This window comes from Pseudophryne corroboree, chromosome 3 (assembly GCF_028390025.1).
Source record: "Pseudophryne corroboree isolate aPseCor3 chromosome 3, aPseCor3.hap2, whole genome shotgun sequence".
Taxonomy (NCBI): Eukaryota; Metazoa; Chordata; class Amphibia; order Anura; family Myobatrachidae; genus Pseudophryne; species Pseudophryne corroboree.
The window spans coordinates 630,489,437-630,509,632 of record NC_086446.1 but is presented as its reverse complement, the minus strand read 5'-3'; the positions used below and the strand labels follow the sequence as shown (position 1 = coordinate 630,509,632).

General features: G+C 45.0%; 1 protein-coding gene across 2 annotated transcripts in view; it reads right to left on the bottom strand.

The window, feature by feature from the left end:
• The window catches only part of SGMS1 (sphingomyelin synthase 1), a 622,085-nt gene that overhangs the window by 511,300 nt on the left and 90,589 nt on the right, over nt 1-20,196 (bottom strand). Inside the window, exon 2 of one of the 2 annotated variants that reach the window (XM_063961726.1) lies at nt 11,112-11,281. The exons of the other annotated variant lie outside the window; for it this stretch is intronic. The gene's annotated coding sequence lies outside the window, so the exon portion shown is untranslated. The remainder of the gene's footprint in view (nt 1-11,111; nt 11,282-20,196) is intronic. 2 annotated transcript variants of the gene reach the window in all.

The following is a 20,196-nucleotide window of genomic DNA, read 5'->3' as shown; positions in this document are numbered from 1 at the left end:
GACACACCTGCATTTTTGCCACCACTCTCCATTATCTCCCCCAAACGTTCCCTGATTGTCAATCACTTTACCAAGAAATGCTCACTGCTAGCGCCATCGCTAAGGTACCTTAGCATGTGCGCAATGCAACCTTTGTCGCATGCACAGCTGGACGATGATCACTTAACTCCTGAAAATATAGGCATTGCGTGCATCTATGAATCAGCCCCAATCTACCATGTTATTAAACAATCACAAAGGAATAATGGGAGGGTTTAAATCAGAGTAGTGCCTTTGCATAAGAAATACTACCTTAGCAATACACTGCTGCTGTTCAACAATCCAATGTCTATGTATACGTATAAAAACGTATGTATGATAACCTCCTATGACGAGTTGGGTATGGGATCCCGTCTGCTAGAATGCCAGCGGGGGGGTCGAGCGCAACGAAGCCCCTTGCGGGCTCGATGGCTTGCTATGCTCGCCACAGATTCTATTCCCACTCTATGTGTGTCAGGATTCCGTCTGGCGGCATTGTCAGTGGTCGGAATTCCGGCGTCTGTATCCTTACCACCGGGATACCGACTGCCGACAATGTAACTACATCCCTCTATTACATGGTATTAGCGCTGTGCTCCTTTCTTTAGCAAATTGCAAATAAATATACATTTTTTTTTAAATAATGTACCGAGCAATCTGATGACGTCTAGATATGAACGGCAACAAAATATTTCGCAGCAGCTCATCAAATTCTATCCAGATAAGAGAGCTGTGACTGTAAGAACCGGGAACGAGCCCCCCATGCTGCATCAGATAAAGTCCCAGCAGGTCTCGATAAGTGAGAGTTGGAAATACAAAGCAGAACTGGGAGGAAAGTTCGGGAACCTGAGGGAGGCATTGGAGATATATAAATACGTAAATCGGCTTGTCTCTTTCATGCAAAGCATTCCTTCCATCTAGAAAAACATTATTTACAGAAACCTATAGTACTTTTCACTCAAACTTTCAGTCACTTCCTTTGCAGGAAAATAATGTACCAGTAGCTTATGCCACAGACATCAACAACATTCAGTATTTATTATCTGGCAGAAGTCACATAGATGTAGATGGAGAATAGCTGAAAATCATGTACCAAAAATAACATCCTTAAACTTATGTAAGATGCTTCCTGAGCAATTAAACAGTTGAGCTCCTTGAAGCAAGCATGATAATTTGGGATGAGTTATTGTTGCACTGTACTATTGCAGTCTACAAATGGTGCTTTATGTCAGCTCAATAAACAAAGTCTAAATACTGCATGTACGTCAGGGTAAGCAGATGTGATCAGCACTCTAAATGGAACAAACAGGTGATTTACAAAATCAGTTATCTTTGGTCACTGCTTCCTAAACAGCCTTTGTTGCCCCATCTGGATTATGCAGGTGCGTTAATTATAAAGATAAGGTGCAAAGTGATGGGATTCTAATTCAAGGGATACAAAGAAAAGGTCATAGAAGGTGAAGTACAGAATATCCGTAAACTTGCAGACTGTTTAAAATTGATCTAGATTAAAATATTAAAAACGGAACACTGGATGCTAATGTTGAGATTTCACCAGGTGGTGTCATATTCGCTGCTGTGCAGATTGTCTCCAGGAGAACAGGCTAAAGGTTTGGCTGCTGCAGTTAGGTGCCCTTATCTGTACAAATATGGATATTAAAAGGCAAGTCTGCGAAATCTGTATATGTCCACTGCAATAATACTCTATAGTAATAGGGACAGAACATATGATATTTTTGCAGTAACTTTAGTGGCAGATAATACACAGATGGGATATGGCAAATTATACTGCCACACTATCAAAAATAACACATGATAACACAGGACTAAATGGAATAGCCTCAGGGCTGGTGAAAGTGCAGATGTTTGAGGCTATTACATTTATAACCTTACAATTAAATATGTAAAGACTGATCATCATGAAAGCCACAAAGGTGAATTCACTTTTTACCCTAAAGGACTAGGGGGCAGATATTTGAAACCTCCTAAAGTAGACAGGTAAAAAAGCTGCCCAGGCCCTAGCTATCATTTTTTTTTTAAATTCAATAACGTTTTTATTAGTTTTTAGATATTTTTACAACAAAACAATGTAAAAGCAGTGCAAAACAAATTACACTAAAACAGATTTAAAAAAAAGGTACAGAACAAAAACAGCAGGCTTACAGTTGTACATTTAGAGCACAGTGGTACATGCGGATATGTCTCCCAATCAGAGTCAGATATCAATAGAGCACTGGTGATATACCATTATTATATATTTAATATCTCGTACCATGGTAATGCAGTGGTACCGACCACATTAACCCGGCTGGCCGCGGGCCACACACCCCACAAACCTCCCACAGAAGACACGTAGAGCAGTTAATTAGATAACTCTAAGTCTCGCAGTATTTATCTATGTAGTAGCGAGAACTCATCCACCTTCCCCATATAGCAATAAACTTTTTTTCCGCATTCCTGGCCAGAAATACAAATTTTTCATGTGAAACAGAAGCATTAATCAGATAGATCCAGGATTTTGGGGCCGGGGCTTCATTAGCCAACCACAATCTGGCTATGCAAACCTTGGCCAAAGCACAGAGGTTCGCAACGTAGCGTCGGCCAGGTGGATCCAGAGCCTCCTCATCTATAGCCGCTAATACGCAAGTTATAGGTGTAAGTATGGAAGAAGGGACACCCGTATCAACTATAGTACGTGTAACCTCCCCCCAAAAGGCCGACACCATAGGACACAGCCAGAGCATATGCCAAAAGTCCGCTCCTAGATTACCACACTTGGGGCATTTTGAACTATGGGATCCCCCTATATGCGACAGCCTCACCGGGGTCATATACACCCTATGTAATATGAACAGTTGAATTTGCTGATATCGGACAGAGGATGTTGATAACCGACAAGATCCCAGAGCCCCCTCCCATATGTCATCCGACAATGGACCCAAATCAGATTCCCACTTAGTCCTAAGGGATACAAGGGGGTCTATAGGATACCTTAGGAGTATATGACCGTATAATTTGGAGACTAAATGTCCAGATCCCACCGTTTGCAGTAGTAATTTAACCGGGGAATCAGCAAGAACCGGGGGGCCATCCGGGAATTGGGCAGAAACAGCATGTCGCATTTGGAGGAAGCGAAAAAAGTACACTCGTGTTGAAACTGCTGAAATGATCTAAAAACCCCATCAGTGTATAATTGTCCTATTGAGGACACTCCCCATGGCTCCCATACCCTCCTGACTTGAAGCTGACACAACTCGGGCAATCCATATTTATTGTCCAATGGAGTGTCAGGGTCAATACCATGTCCCTGCAGTATAGAGTGCACCAGCCTCCAGATAATAATATATTGTTTAATGAGTGGCAGTGATGACATTTTGACATTTCCGCAGAGAAGCAGTCGCAGTGGGGAGCCACCTGGATACTCCTGTAGCACCAGCTGCGAGTGCAAACTCGAGTTATCAGAATCATTAACCCATTCCCAGAGATGCGCTAACTGTGCTGCCAGGTAATAAAAACGAAAGTTGGGAAGAGCCAGACCCCCCAAGGCTTTTGTCCTGGTCAAAGTATCAAGTTTCAACCGTGCCCGTTTACTAGCCCAAATTAATGAAGAAAGCAGACCATCAATACTTTTAAAAATCTTCTGGGGGATGTATACGGGAGATTGCTGCAGAATATACAAAAGTTTGGGCTGAAAGACCATTTTCACCATGTTAACCCTCCCTGTAACCGTCAAAGGTAGTTTCCCCCAGACCTTTACTTTACCCCGGAGATAAGTTATTTGCGGTGTAATATTGAGGGAGGTGAACTGGCGGGGATCATTAGATACCCAAACACCCAGATATTTAAAGGAGTTCACCCATCGTAATGGGAGAGGAACCAACGGGGAGGCAGGGATCTCACCTCGAAGCGGGGTAATAGAGGATTTCTCCCAATTAATCAGGAGCCCAGAATAACACCCAAATTCATTGATTATCTCTAGTATCTTAGGCATAGACTCAGCATAGCGGTCCACAAACAACAAAATGTCGTCAGCATATAGAGCTATTCTCTCCTCCCTGTTGCCTACTTTAAAACCCAAAATCTCCGAACTTGCCCGCAGAAGGCACGCAAGAGGTTCTATGGCCAGAGCAAACAGGGTAGGGGACAGTGGGCACCCCTGACGTGTACCTCTAGACAGGGGGAAGGAGTGAGATACAAAGCCATTCACTGCCACCCTGGCCAGGGGAGAGGAATACATCAACCGAACAAATTTAATAAATTTGGGGCCTATACCAAATTTACTCATTACATTCCACAAGTAATCCCACTCCACGGAATCAAAGGCCTTAGCGGCATCCAATGACACCACAATGGAGGAGGAGCCCTCACGGGGGATCTGCAAATGGGTAAATAAGCGTCTGAGATTAATGGACGTAGATTTATTGGGCATAAACCCTGTCTGATCTGGATGGATAAGCTGCGTAATAACCTGATTCAGTCTAGACGCCAGGATCTTGGCCAGTAGTTTAATGTCGGTGGGCAGGAGGGAGATAGGGCGATAAGAGTCAACCTTCCTGTGATCCTTATCGGGTTTAGGAAGGACAACAATCAATGCCTCTGCCAAAGACAAGGGCAGGGATTCTTGTGCGAATATCTGATTGTATAGCTCCAATAGTTGGGGGACAAAAAAATCTAAATGACTCTTATAGAGTTCAGACGGTATACCGTCCAGTCCTGAAGCCTTCCCGTTGGGAGCTGCCTTAATAGCAGCCACGATCTCCTCCGGCGAAATAGGTGCCTCGAGGAAATCGCGTGCCTCACTAGTCAGTAAGGGGACTTGTACAGTCTGTAAGTAGTCGTCCATTTGCACCGAGGTACAGTTTAATTTGGAGCTATACAGACACCTATAATAGGACACAAATTCCGACGCAATTTGCGGAGTCTGCAATAAAGTGGTACCATCTGAGGTCTCAATTTCAGCCACAATATTAGAAGACCTCTCACCTCTTGCCAGGGAAGCTAAATATGAACTCGGCCTATCCCCAGAAGCATAAAGGGCATGGGAGGAGAAAAGGAGTCTATGCTGAGTCTTTTCCATGAGATAGTCTTTCCACTCCCCCTGGGCCGACAACCATGCCGATCTGGAGCTGTCCAGACCATCCCGCAGATATTGTGCCTCCGCAGCTAAACTTAGGGTTTCCAACTCAGACTCCCGGCGCCTAAAAAAGGATTTTAGGTTAGCCACCCTTTTAATTAAGGTTCCCCTTAAAAAAGCCTTAAACGCATCCCATAAAATAGATATAGACTGCCCAGCCTTATTCATCTCAAAAAATTCCCGCCATGCAGCTACTAAATCAGAACCATTGCCCATATGTGTGAGCCAGAACGGATTAAACTTCCATACGGCCTGGCTTCTAGAGCAGTTAAAATCCAAGACCAGGGTTAATGGGGAGTGATCCGATATACCTCTAGTTTCATATCTACTATCTAGAACCCTGGGGACCAAATCGCTCGACAGGAGGGCCAGGTCAATCCGAGAGAACGAGGAGTGAGAGTGTGAAAAGCAGGAGTATTGCTTAACAGACGGGTGTCTCAGTCTCCAGGGATCGACCAGGCCCAACCCCGACACAATATCAGCAAAACCAGATCCCCCAGATCGCGGACCAGAGGGAATGGTAGAGAGCCTATCCAGCACTGCATCTAGCACATTATTGAAATCCCCCAAACAGATTACAGGTGTTCCCGGTGACGTGGCCATAAACCCTGCAGCTTTTTTCAGGATATCGGAAGAGTATGGGGGAGGTACATATACTGACAACAGAAGCAAAGGGGCGCAATGGATTCTGCATTTTAAAAACACAAATCTCCCCCATGGATCCGATTGTATAGTGTCCAACACAAAAGGAACGGTCTTTTTTATAAGGACAGGGACCCCCCGAGAGGCGGAAGTGTGCATAGAGTGGAATGCCCAACCTACCCACGGTCTCTTAAGGGAAAGGATCCTGCTGCCCACCAGGTGAGTTTCCATAAGGCATACTACGTCAGCGGCATACTGCTTAATTTGTCTAAGCACCAAAGAACGCTTAATCCTATCATTGAGTCCCCGCACATTCCATGATAACAGCCTAAGACCCGCTATAGGAGATCACAATGAAAATAGGGGCCCTAGCCCGCAGCCAGCCAGATCCACCCACACGGTACACATTCGCAAAGCACCAGTGCTCTATGTTTAATTTAGTAAGCCACATATACACAAACCCAAAACAGCCATACAAACGCCAGCCGTAACCTAGAATATAATGGCCTCGAGAAAAGAGAAAAAGGTAAGAAAAAAAAAAAGGGGAACACAAAAAACAAAAGCATACTCCCAGCCACTAAACTAGAGTACCCCTAGAAAAAAGAAAAAAAGGGGGTGAAGCATATGTAATCTCCCCCCGGGGCTAAAGAGTGTAATGCAATCGGATATGGCAGGACAGCAGTAGAAACATTATTAACTTATACAGGATACGGAGAGAACAGACAAAAAATTATCCTTCCTCCCTCCCCCGCCTTCGTGTAACAGATATGCATAAATTCGCAGCATACATAACAAACGACCTATATCCACAGTTCCAGGATATATCAAGGATCTGCGAGGGCCCGCCTCGCTGGGAAACGACAGTCCAGCCAGAGCGATGCCTCACGTGGAGTCGTAAAGAATTTAGTCTCGCCATCAGCCACCACCCGTAATCTGGAGGGGAAGAGCATAGCATATGGCAGGTCAAGCTCACGAAGCCTCCGCTTAACAGGCAGAAATTGAGCCCTATCCTTTTGTACATCCACCGCAAAGTCCGGGAAGACAGATATTGGGGATCCATTCCATTTAAGAGGGCCTTTCGTGCGAGCTAGCTTTAAAACCGGTGGCAACGGGCGCATCGGCACCCTATGGGCTCGTTCCACTGAAAAGTAGGATGAAAATTCCTCAGACCCAAATGCATCCCTAAGCCATGTTTCAAGGAATTCTTCGGGTGACGATCCCTCCTCTTTTTCAGGTAGGCCGACGAAACGGATATTATTACGCCGTAAGCGTCCCTCCATATCCGTTCATTTCCTACGCACATCAGTCATCTGGGATTCTAGTGCATCAGTACGCCTCCCCAGCGGAGTGACAGAGTCCTCAACAGTGGATATACGGGTCTCAACCTCCCCCACTCGCTCCCTCACCCTCTGAAGGTCATGGTGAATAATAGAGAGGTCAGTCTGTACTTGCCCAATCTTATCGGCCAAGCGAGTCTCGCTGGCGGTCACAGCATCCAATACTCTCTATAAAGCAGCATCAGGTATTTCAGAGGAAGTAGAGCTATTTGCGGGAGATGGGGGTGAAGCCTCAGACCGCCCATCCTCTCTTCTCTGCAGCGGAGGAGCAGGATTTCTAACAAACTTTTCTATCGTACCGGCCACGGCGCTCTGCCGGCGGCCCGGCACCATTTTGGATAACACGGTGCCACAGTAGGAGTCCAGTAGCTAATATCAAAGCAAACGCAGGTGTGAGGATTAGCAGAGGTGCCAGCACAGAATTAAAGACTCAAACGGCGTAGCAGATGCATGCACAAGACCCACAGGCAACGAATGAGTGAGACAAATACCTTGATCCTCAGGCCGTGGTCCTTAGTAAGAGGGGACCAGATAGGGTTAATCTCCTCTGTATAAGATCCAGTACATGAGTAGGGATCCCGATCCTTGATACTTAATATGCAGTTGTAGATATGCCAGTTTGTGATGTATATGAGGGCCAGACCAACTCCAGGCACAGATGGGACAGGAAAATCAAAGTAGAATCTATATATGGTGCGCACAATAAGCTCCAGGCACAGAGCTCTTCTGATCTCCCCTTCCACAGCAACAGCCTTAGACCCTGTGACCAGGTATAGGCAGCACAACGAGCAGGGAGCGGGCGGCGGCCGGGTAGTAGGAGAAGGGGGAGCGTACACCCACGGGCAGCGCGGTGGAGGAGGCAGCGGTTGCAGAGAGTGCTCGCTCCGGCGTCACGATCTTGGCTGGCGCCAGTGAGCAGCGGCCGGCAGAGGGACTTCCGGGTTGGAGGAGAGCGCCCTGCTGCAGCATCCCACGTAGGCCCAGCTCCGGAAGTCACAGACAAATGAGCCGCAGCGCGGCAATCCCGGGTCTCACAGCCGCTCAAACGGGGTTGAGGGGAGCACCAGTAGTTCATCCAGCTGTAGTCCAACAGGGAGCCCCAGGGGGGGAATCAGGATACAGATTAAGGATATTGTGGCTGGAGAGCTGCACTAGATACGTGCTACTCCATGCCCGTCTTGGCCACGCCCCCCTAGCTATCATTTTATTTGCTCTTCAGTGCCTTTATTTTTACTACACTGCTATAGTTTAATTAAGCTGGACTTGCTGCAGTGTCATGGTCCTTTGAATGACTTCTTGATTAGGATCTGTTCTATTGGCTATTATCAATAGCACAACCAGCAAAGACTAAAGACTTTTAAGGTGTTTGAAGTGGTACTACAAAGCCAAGACCGTGACTTTTTGCTCAACATGCCTTGTAAATAAGTGATCGACACTAATTAAAAACCATTACAACTTACAACTTACATGGGTAGGGGTCTCAACACCTAACCTCCACCATTCTGCTAGATGTTTGGGAAAGGGGATGTGATGCTATCATTTACTATTCAAAAACAATTAGATTACTATACAGCATGCAGGCAAATGCAGTGAAAAGACTGTTTAAAGCCCTTGGCATTGCTCTGGAAGTAATCCAAGTTATTAACCATTTACTAAATAATGTCTGAGTCAGTGCATGTGCGGCCAAAGTGGACAGAGATCCAGTTACTAAGCAACAAATCTATCAAGGAATGGTTTCAAAGTAATATTTGTAGTTCTTGAGCACTGTATTTGTCATGGTGATGTACTACTAGTTTCCTAAGCCACATACTTGCCCATATGGTCAGCTTCTATTGCTTAATACATACAGTGGGGCAAAAAAGTATTTGGACAGCCACCGATTGTGCAAGTTGACCCACTTAAAAAGATGAGAAAGGTTTGTAATTTTCATCATAGGTATACTTCAACTGTGAGAGACAGAATCTGAAAAAAAAAAACAGGAAATCACATTGTATGATTTTTAAACAATTTATTTGTATATTCTCGCGGAAAATAAATATTTGGACAATCAAAAAGTTTAACTCAATACTTTGTAATATAACCTCGGTTGGCAATTACAGAGGTCAAACGTTTTCTGTAGTTCTTGACCAGGTTTGCACACACTGTAGCAGGTATTTTGGGCCACTCTTACATGCAGATCTTCTCTAGATCTGTCATGTTTTGGGGCTGTCACCGGGCAACACGGACTTTCAACTCCCTCCACAGATTTTCTATTGGGTTGAGGTCTGGAAACTGGCTAGGCCACTCCAGGACCTTGAATTGCTTCTTACGGAGCCACTCCTTAGTTGCCCGGGAGGTGTGTTTGGGGTCATTGTCATGCTGGAAGACCGAGCCACGTTCCATCTTCATGCTCTTACTGAGGGAAGGAGTTTTTTGCCCAAAATCTCACGATACATGGCCCCATTCATCCTCCTTAATACGGATCAGTCGTCCTGTCCCCTTTTTAGAAAAGCAGCCCCAAAGCATGATGTTTCCACCCCTATGCTTCACAGTGGGTATGGTGTTCTTGGGATGCCATTCATCATTCTTCTCCCTCCAAACACGGCAAGTGGAGTTTATACCAAAAAGTTCTATTTTGCTCTCATTTGACCACATTACATTCTCCTAATCCTCCTCTGGATCATCCAGATGGTCACTGGCAAACTTTAGATGGGCCTGGTCATGTGCTGGCTTAAGCAGGGGGACCTTTCGGGCACTGCAGGATTTCAATCCATGACGACGTAGTGTGTTACTAATGGTAACCTTTGTGACTGTGGTCCCAGCACTCTTGAGGTCATTGACCAGGTCCCCCCGTGTAGTTCTGGGCTGATTCCTCACCGTTCTCAAGATCATTGATACCCCACGAGGTGAGATCTTGCATGCAGCCCTAGGTCGACGGAGATTGTCAGTGATCTTGTATTTCTTCCATTTTTTAATAATTGCGCCAACAGTTGATCTCTTCTCACCAAGCTGCTTGCCTATTGTCGAGTAGCTCATCCCAGCCTTGTGCAGCTCTACAATTTTGTCCCTGGTGTCCTTAGACAGCTCTCTGGTCTTGGCCATGATGGAGAGGTAGCAGTCTGACTGTTTGGGTGTGGACAGGTGTCTTTTCTACAGATAACCAGTTCAAACAGGTGCCATTAATACAGGTAACGAGTGGAGGATAGAAGAGCTTCTTAAAGAAGAAGTAACAGGTCTGTGAGAGCCAGAAATCTTACTGCTTGGTAGGTGTCCAAATATTTATTTTCCACACGACTATGCAAGTAAATTGTTTAAAAATCATACAATGTGATTTCCTGTTTTTTTCCTTCAGATTCTGTCTGTTCAAGTGTACCTATGATGGAAATTACAGACCTCTCTCATCTTTTTAAGTGGGTCAACTTGCACAATCGGTGGCTGTCCAAATACTTTTTTGCCCCACTGTATCAAGCACGTGGCCACTGACAGCTTAAGCGAATTAACAATTAAATTATATTTTCATCCTTGGTGGATACAGTGTTCCAGAGAGAAAAGAAAGGGAAACCCTTTTGTAATGCCTGGAAGGCTATATCGATAATATTCCTAGGGATTTATGCACTCTAATATGCATATCAATACCTTGGACATACCACTTGGTATACCATACAAATTTTAGGTATATACCAGCAGCTTGATTTTACCCTAATTTATGGACTGTTGTTCTAATATACAAATAAGCTTTAGATCAACTTAAATGACACATATTTGAGGTCTACGTCATTTTAAAAATGGGAGCTTAGCATAGCAATAAACACAAATATGAATTTGTGCAACCCGGCTCTACTTCCACTGGTCACAGAGGCCACAGATCTGATTGCATGGGCCAAACAATCAGCAAGTGTAGCCAGTTGAGAGTGCAGCACAGTGGAGGACAGTGCTTCCTAATGGTGTTGCCCAGTTTAGTCAACAGCCCCCAGTATAGTAATTCAGTGGATGGTCCTCACCAGTAACTCATTACCATTGCATACCAGCACTGCACACAACTGCCAATCAAAACCTTCAGCTTGAGTTCTGCTGGATTTGTATCTCCTCTGCTCTGTTATCTCCTTCGCTCCCAATTCTCTGTCCCATAATCCAATGTGAACATGAGCTCCTGTTATTGAAAGTAAACTCACTGTAAGACATGAAAATAAACCAAAACTAGTACTTCTGAGATAAACAACGTACCTGAAATAGTTTACAATGCAAACACAATAAGACTGACAATTTTTTTTCTGTGGCAAATTACAACTTTTTTATTTCCCCCCCCACACTAACTATATCCCATAGTAAAACATAATTCATCCAATAAAGGTAGTAACGGCAGTTCTACTGATCATACAGAGATATTGGGCAAGCCCAATAAACAGCTCTAGTTTCTGAAAAGACATCTAACAAACATCCACAAAAAAAACAAGCATGCAGTGCCACCGGTATGCTGTGGGTTAATAAGAGCGTTGAATGCAAAAATATTCATGACTGTAAACCATTCAAATAATGGGTTACTTAACAAATGAGTTGGGAATTGCAGAGCAGTAAACAAGACTCACCATCATTATCATAAAAAGAAAATCTCAAGCGAATAAAATGATAAAGTGTGTGCTAAATCCAATCTGAGAGCATCTTACCTTTATGACGCCATTACTCTCACTACTTGACAATCATAATTAATATACCAATTACCAGGGCCTCTATTTTGTGATTTATTCCTGTCGCCACCTGCAGACTTTGCTGCAACCCTATCCCCGCCGTTAATGCTGCACAACCAAAATACATCAATAGCAGCTGTAAGAATTTCTCTGTTTGCCTACAAAAAAGGTTCTTGAGCTTTTAATACAATCAATATAGAACTGGAGATGGCTTTCTATCTTAAGCTTTCTTTAAAGTCACAGCACCACTATGATAATGTAATACAGGAAAACATTGCACTAGAAAGCAGACTGGGATTCGTTATGCCGACAGCGGGGCGAGTGCTAGAAAGCCCCTTGTTGGCTCACTGCGCTCACCACGCTGTGGGCACGGTGGCTCGCTGCGCTTGCCACAGGTTATATTCTCTCTATATGGGTGTCATGGAGTACAGCCTGGGACGCCGTTATTCTGGCAGCGGCTTTTCACCGCTAGTCGGGATTCTGGTGTTGGCATTATGACCGCCGGATTCCGACTTGTGGTATTTTAACCGCTTCCTGCAGAGTGGGGACGGACTTAAAAAAAAGAGGGTGTTTAAAGGAGAAATTACACAGTTCTCCCCATGTAAGGGACTGCATCATAAACAAACGTAATAAGAAAAATGATGGAAAACAGACGGCAGCTATGATGTGAATGCATCCGGGTGACATCATATTGTGTGTATCAACTTTCAGCAACGCTGCTCAGTGTCCATGGAAAGAAGACCTGTCGTTTTGGATGTACTTTTGGGCCCTACACACTGGCAGATCCGCTGCCGACGGATATGGCCGACGGGAGACCCGGCGGCGGGGGGGGGGCAGTGACGGGTGTAGTGAAGTTTCTTCACTCCCCCCGTCACCCGGCTCCATAGCAGTGCAGGCAAATATGGACGAGATTGTCCATATTGGCCTGCATGCACAAGCGACGGGGCACCAGCGATGAACGAGCGCGGGACCGCGCTTCGTTTATCGCTGCTGCCTCCACACTGAAAGATATTAACGGTATCTCCTTCATTAATAAACAAGATCGTTCATATCTTTCAGTATTATCGCCCAGTGTGTAGGGCCTATGTGATGGATGACTGCAGGGCAGGTAAATCATATTCAATCAAATACAGCGGAGATACATCAAACTTTCTAGAGAGATAAAGTAGAGAAGTTGCCCGTAGCATCCTATCAACTTCTGTCATTTTTAAACTGTGTTAGATAAATGATAGCTTGAAGCTATATGCAACTTCTCCATTTTATCTCTCATCTCCCCTTCAATGTCCATTATGCACGTACACATTAATTTTTTTCTGATGGTTGCCGCACCTTTTTTTGTGGTATAATTTCTAATTCGTACAATTAGTTCCAGAAATGGAAAATATTCTGTGAAATTATTTCAGAAATGAATACAATACGCATCTGAAGACTTGCCCAGAGTACAGAAGCTACTGCAGATCTTGTATCCACTTGTAACTTTGAGAGAGAAAAAAAAGCAAAATTGCACTGAATGTACATTCATACATGAGGAAACACCAACCCAAAGTGTTAAAGGATCCTACTCCTCTCCCCAGCACCCTGGGGGCTATAAAAGGTACGACATTCCCTTACATTTATTCAACTGTATTATTTATTAACAGCTATTTCTACAGCGCGCACACATATTCTGCAGTGCTATAGAGAGAATATTTTGTCAGTAATATCAGTCCGTGCCCCAGTGGAGCTTACACTCTATGATTACCTAGCACATGCAAACAAAATAGGAGAGACAGGGTTATTTCAGCCTGGAAATTTTGGACACAAACACAAAATTTATATATATATATATATATATATAATGTAAAGACTGCTCTATTTAAAAAAAAAGCAATTCAATTAGACTATGTAAAAATGTATTTGTATTCTACTTTACACTTGCTGCAAAATTCCTTTGGATGTAAACATAAACAGCTAGACAATCATTACTAGTATATTCTTGGTATGTGCTACTTTTATTTTAGCGACAGCTTCCAAAGCACTGAGAGCACTGCCCTCTTCTGGCTGTATATAACACTTGCTGCTCAGCCTGTCCTCTCTCCTATCTTGGATTCCTCAGTGAAGAGAAGAGACTCACCCAGAAATGCAGCTGGACTCATAAAACCACCAATTGGTGTGTCTTTAAAGGAACTTTCATTTTTTTTAAAAACCCACACATTTTAGAAGTATATACCTATAATTTGAGCCATGCTTAGTCAACAGGCTTCATGGAAAACAAATATCTTCCAATTCTTTAGATTTTGAGTCAGTATTTGGAATATATTAAAATGTTTACTTTGGTAAAAATAAGAATTTACTTACCGATAATTCTATTTCTCGTAGTCCGTAGTGGATGCTGGGGACTCCGTCAGGACCATGGGGTTTAGCGGCTCCGCAGGAGACAGGGCACAATAATAAAAGCTTTAGGATCAGGTGGTGTGCACTGGCTCCTCCCCCTATGACCCTCCTCCAAGCCTCAGTTAGGATACTGTGCCCGGACGAGCGTGCATAATAAGGAAGGATATTGAATCCCGGGTAAGACTCATACCAGCCACACCAATCACACCGTACAACCTGTGATCTGAACCCAGTTAACAGTATGATAACAACGAAGGAGCCTCTGAAAAGATGGCTCACAACAAGAATAACCCGATTTTTGTAACAATAACTATGTACAAGTATTGCAGACAATCCGCACTTGGGATGGGCGCCCAGCATCCACTACGGACTACGAGAAATAGAATTATCGGTAAGTAAATTCTTATTTTCTCTAACGTCCTAAGTGGATGCTGGGGACTCCGTCAGGACCATGGGGATTATACCAAAGCTCCCAAACGGGCGGGAGAGTGCGGATGACTCTGCAGCACCGAATGAGAGAACTCCAGGTCCTCCTCAGTCAGGGTGTGCCCCTGACCAAGTAGCAGCTCGGCAAAGTTGTAAAGCCGAGACCCCTCGGGCAGCCGCCCAAGATGAGCCCACTTCCTTGTGGAATGGGCTTTTACTGATTTTGGCTGTGGCAAGCCTGCCACAGAATGTGCAAGCTGAATTGTACTACAAATCCAGCGAGCAATCGTCTGCTTAGAAGCAGGAACACCCATCTTGTTGGGTGCATACAGGCTAAACAGCGAGTCAGATTTTCTGACTCCAGTCGTCCTGGAAACATATATTTTCAGGGCCCTGACAACGTCAAGTAACTTGGAGTCCTCCAAGTCCCTAGTAGCCGCAGGTACCACAATAGGTTGGTTCATGTGAAAAACAGAAAACACCTTAAGGAGAAATTGAGGACGAGTCCTCAATTCTGCCCTGTCAGAATGAAAAATTAAGTAAGGGCTTTTATATGATAAAGCCGCCCATTCTGACACACGCCTGGCTGAAGCCAAGGCTAATAGAATCTTCACCTTCCATGTGAAATATTTTAATTCCACAGTGGTGAGTGGATCAAACCAATGTGACTTTAGGAAACTCAAAAGAACATTGAGATCCCAAGGTGCCACTGGGGGCACAAAAGGAGGCTGTATATGCAGTACCCCTTTTACAAACGTCTGAACTTCAGGCACTGAAGCCAGTTCTTTCTGGAAGAAATTCGACAGGGTCGAAATTTGAACCTTAATGGACCCTAATTTTAGGCCCATAGACAGTCCTGTTTTCAGGAAATGTAGGAAACGACCCAGTTGGAATTCCTCTGTAGGGACCTTCTTGGCCTCACACCACGCAACATATTTTCGCCAAATGCGGTGAAAATGTTTTGCGGTTACATCCTTCCTGGCTTCGACCAGGGTAGGGATGACTTCATCTGGAATGCCCTTTCAGGATCCGGCGTTCAACTGCCATGCCGTCAAACGCAGCCGCGGTAAGTCTTGGAAAAGACAAGGCCCCTGCTGGAGCAGGTCCTCTCTTAAAGGTAGAGGCCACGGTTCTTCCGTGAGCATCTCTTGAAGTTCCGGGTACCAAGTCCTTCTTGACCCATCCGGAACCACGAGTATCGTTCTTACTCATCTCCTTCTTATGATTCTCAGTACTTTTGGTATGAGATGCATAGGAGGGAACACATACCCTGACTGGTACACCCACAGTGTTACCAGAGCGTCCACCGCTATTGCCTGAGGGTCCCTTGACCTGGCGCAATATTTGTCTAGTTTTTTGTTCAGGCGGAACGCCATCATGTCCACCTTTGGTTTTTCCCAACGGTTTACAATCATGTGGAAGACTTCCCGCTGAAGTCCCCACTCTCCCGGGTGGAGGTTATGCCTGCTGAGGAAGTCTGCTTCCCAGTTTTCCACTCCCGGAATTAACACTGCTGAGAGTGTTATCACATGATTTTTCGCCCAGCGAAGAATCCTTGCAGTTTCTGCCATTTCCCTCCTGCTTCATGTGCCGCCCTGTCTGTTTACGTGGGCGACTGCCGTGATGTTGTCCCACTGGATCAATACCGGCTGACCTTGAAGCAGAGGTCTTGCTAAGCTTAGAGCCTTGTAAATTGCCCTTAGCTCCAGTATATTTATGTGGAGAGAAGTCTCCAGACTTGATCACACTCCCTGGAAATGTTTTCCTTGTGTGACTGCTCCCCAGCCACTCAGGCTGGCATCCGTGGTCACCAGGACCCAGTCCTGAATGTCGAATCTGCGGCCCTTTCATAGATGAGCACTCTGCAGCCACCGCAGAAGAAAACACCCTTGTCCTTGGAGACAGGGTTATCCGCTGATGCATCTGAAGATGCGATCCGGACCATTTTCCCAGCAGATTCCACTGAAAGGTTCTTGCGTGAAATCTACCGAATGGGATCGCTTTGTAAGAAACCACCATTTTTCACAGGACCCTTGTGCAATGATGCACTGATACTTTTCCTGGTTTTAGGAGGTTCCTGACTAGCTCGGATAACTGGACAAACAATTGAATGGGAGGCATTGAATGGGAGCAGCATTTGGAAGGCATGCTGTTCCTTGTAGTGCCAATGGGAGATCCTGGGGGTGGCTCCCTGGTAAGTTAGCTCTCTGTCTGGAAATGTTTTAGTATTGACCTTTATCATGAGGCGTACTGTGACAAATTACATGGCCCAATGTGGGCACTGCTATTAAGTAGTTAGGACTGCTGTATCAGAGAAGCCGTGAAGTGGCCAGCAGCTTAAACATGTGTTTGCAAACATTTGTGACAAATTCTCTGAATTTTATTACCAGATAGATTCAGGGATGGTTACAGGTAATTTTCAGTGTGCGGAAGGGAATTTGGGGGTGGGGATTTGCACCCCCCTTCCTCCTCTTTGTTTGTCTGTCTATGACCCCTCCCCCTTCCAGCACCTGATATATAATTATCTCCAGGTATGATTGAGCAGCTTCCAAATTGTTTGTCTGCTTGTGAGCATGAGGCATTGAATGGGAGCAGCATTTGGAAGGCATGCTGTTCCTTGTAGTGCCAATGGGAGATCCTGGGGGTGGCTCCCTGGTAAGTTAGCTCTCTGTCTGGAAATGTTTTAGTATTGACCTTTATCATGAGGCGTACTGTGACAAATTACATGGCCCAATGTGGGCACTGCTATTAAGTAGTTAGGACTGCTGTATCAGAGAAGCCGTGAAGTGGCCAGCAGCTTAAACATGTGTTTGCAAACATTTGTGACAAATTCTCTGAATTTTATTACCAGATAGATTCAGGGATGGTTACAGGTAATTTTCAGTGTGCGGAAGGGAATTTGGGGGTGGGGATTTGCACCCCCCTTCCTCCTCTTTGTTTGTCTGTCTATGACCCCTCCCCCTTCCAGCACCTGATATATAATTATCTCCAGGTATGATTGAGCAGCTTCCAAATTGTTTGTCTGCTTGTGAGCATGAGGCATTGAATGGGAGCAGCATTTGGAAGGCATGCTGTTCCTTGTAGTGCCAATGGGAGATCCTGGGGGTGGCTCCCTGGTAAGTTAGCTCTCTGTCTGGAAATGTTTTAGTATTGACCTTTATCATGAGGCGTACTGTGACAAATTACATGGCCCAATGTGGGCACTGCTATTAAGTAGTTAGGACTGCTGTATCAGAGAAGCCGTGAAGTGGCCAGCAGCTTAAACATGTGTTTGCAAACATTTGTGACAAATTCTCTGAATTTTATTACCAGATAGATTCAGGGATGGTTACAGGTAATTTTCAGTGTGCGGAAGGGAATTTGGGGGTGGGGATTTGCACCCCCCTTCCTCCTCTTTGTTTGTCTGTCTATGACCCCTCCCCCTTCCAGCACCTGATATATAATTATCTCCAGGTATGATTGAGCAGCTTCCAAATTGTTTGTCTGCTTGTGAGCATGAGGCATTGAATGGGAGCAGCATTTGGAAGGCATGCTGTTCCTTGTAGTGCCAATGGGAGATCCTGGGGGTGGCTCCCTGGTAAGTTAGCTCTCTGTCTGGAAATGTTTTAGTATTGACCTTTATCATGAGGCGTACTGTGACAAATTACATGGCCCAATGTGGGCACTGCTATTAAGTAGTTAGGACTGCTGTATCAGAGAAGCCGTGAAGTGGCCAGCAGCTTAAACATGTGTTTGCAAACATTTGTGACAAATTCTCTGAATTTTATTACCAGATAGATTCAGGGATGGTTACAGGTAATTTTCAGTGTGCGGAAGGGAATTTGGGGGTGGGGATTTGCACCCCCCTTCCTCCTCTTTGTTTGTCTGTCTATGACCCCTCCCCCTTCCAGCACCTGATATATAATTATCTCCAGGTATGATTGAGCAGCTTCCAAATTGTTTGTCTGCTTGTGAGCATGAGGCATTGAATGGGAGCAGCATTTGGAAGGCATGCTGTTCCTTGTAGTGCCAATGGGAGATCCTGGGGGTGGCTCCCTGGTAAGTTAGCTCTCTGTCTGGAAATGTTTTAGTATTGACCTTTATCATGAGGCGTACTGTGACAAATTACATGGCCCAATGTGGGCACTGCTATTAAGTAGTTAGGACTGCTGTATCAGAGAAGCCGTGAAGTGGCCAGCAGCTTAAACATGTGTTTGCAAACATTTGTGACAAATTCTCTGAATTTTATTACCAGATAGATTCAGGGATGGTTACAGGTAATTTTCAGTGTGCGGAAGGGAATTTGGGGGTGGGGATTTGCACCCCCCTTCCTCCTCTTTGTTTGTCTGTCTATGACCCCTCCCCCTTCCAGCACCTGATATATAATTATCTCCAGGTATGATTGAGCAGCTTCCAAATTGTTTGTCTGCTTGTGAGCATGAGGCATTGAATGGGAGCAGCATTTGGAAGGCATGCTGTTCCTTGTAGTGCCAATGGGAGATCCTGGGGGTGGCTCCCTGGTAAGTTAGCTCTCTGTCTGGAAATGTTTTAGTATTGACCTTTATCATGAGGCGTACTGTGACAAATTACATGGCCCAATGTGGGCACTGCTATTAAGTAGTTAGGACTGCTGTATCAGAGAAGCCGTGAAGTGGCCAGCAGCTTAAACATGTGTTTGCAAACATTTGTGACAAATTCTCTGAATTTTATTACCAGATAGATTCAGGGATGGTTACAGGTAATTTTCAGTGTGCGGAAGGGAATTTGGGGGTGGGGATTTGCACCCCCCTTCCTCCTCTTTGTTTGTCTGTCTATGACCCCTCCCCCTTCCAGCACCTGATATATAATTATCTCCAGGTATGATTGAGCAGCTTCCAAATTGTTTGTCTGCTTGTGAGCATGAGGCATTGAATGGGAGCAGCATTTGGAAGGCATGCTGTTCCTTGTAGTGCCAATGGGAGATCCTGGGGGTGGCTCCCTGGTAAGTTAGCTCTCTGTCTGGAAATGTTTTAGTATTGACCTTTATCATGAGGCGTACTGTGACAAATTACATGGCCCAATGTGGGCACTGCTATTAAGTAGTTAGGACTGCTGTATCAGAGAAGCCGTGAAGTGGCCAGCAGCTTAAACATGTGTTTGCAAACATTTGTGACAAATTCTCTGAATTTTATTACCAGATAGATTCAGGGATGGTTACAGGTAATTTTCAGTGTGCGGAAGGGAATTTGGGGGTGGGGATTTGCACCCCCCTTCCTCCTCTTTGTTTGTCTGTCTATGACCCCTCCCCCTTCCAGCACCTGATATATAATTATCTCCAGGTATGATTGAGCAGCTTCCAAATTGTTTGTCTGCTTGTGAGCATGAGGCATTGAATGGGAGCAGCATTTGGAAGGCATGCTGTTCCTTGTAGTGCCAATGGGAGATCCTGGGGGTGGCTCCCTGGTAAGTTAGCTCTCTGTCTGGAAATGTTTTAGTATTGACCTTTATCATGAGGCGTACTGTGACAAATTACATGGCCCAATGTGGGCACTGCTATTAAGTAGTTAGGACTGCTGTATCAGAGAAGCCGTGAAGTGGCCAGCAGCTTAAACATGTGTTTGCAAACATTTGTGACAAATTCTCT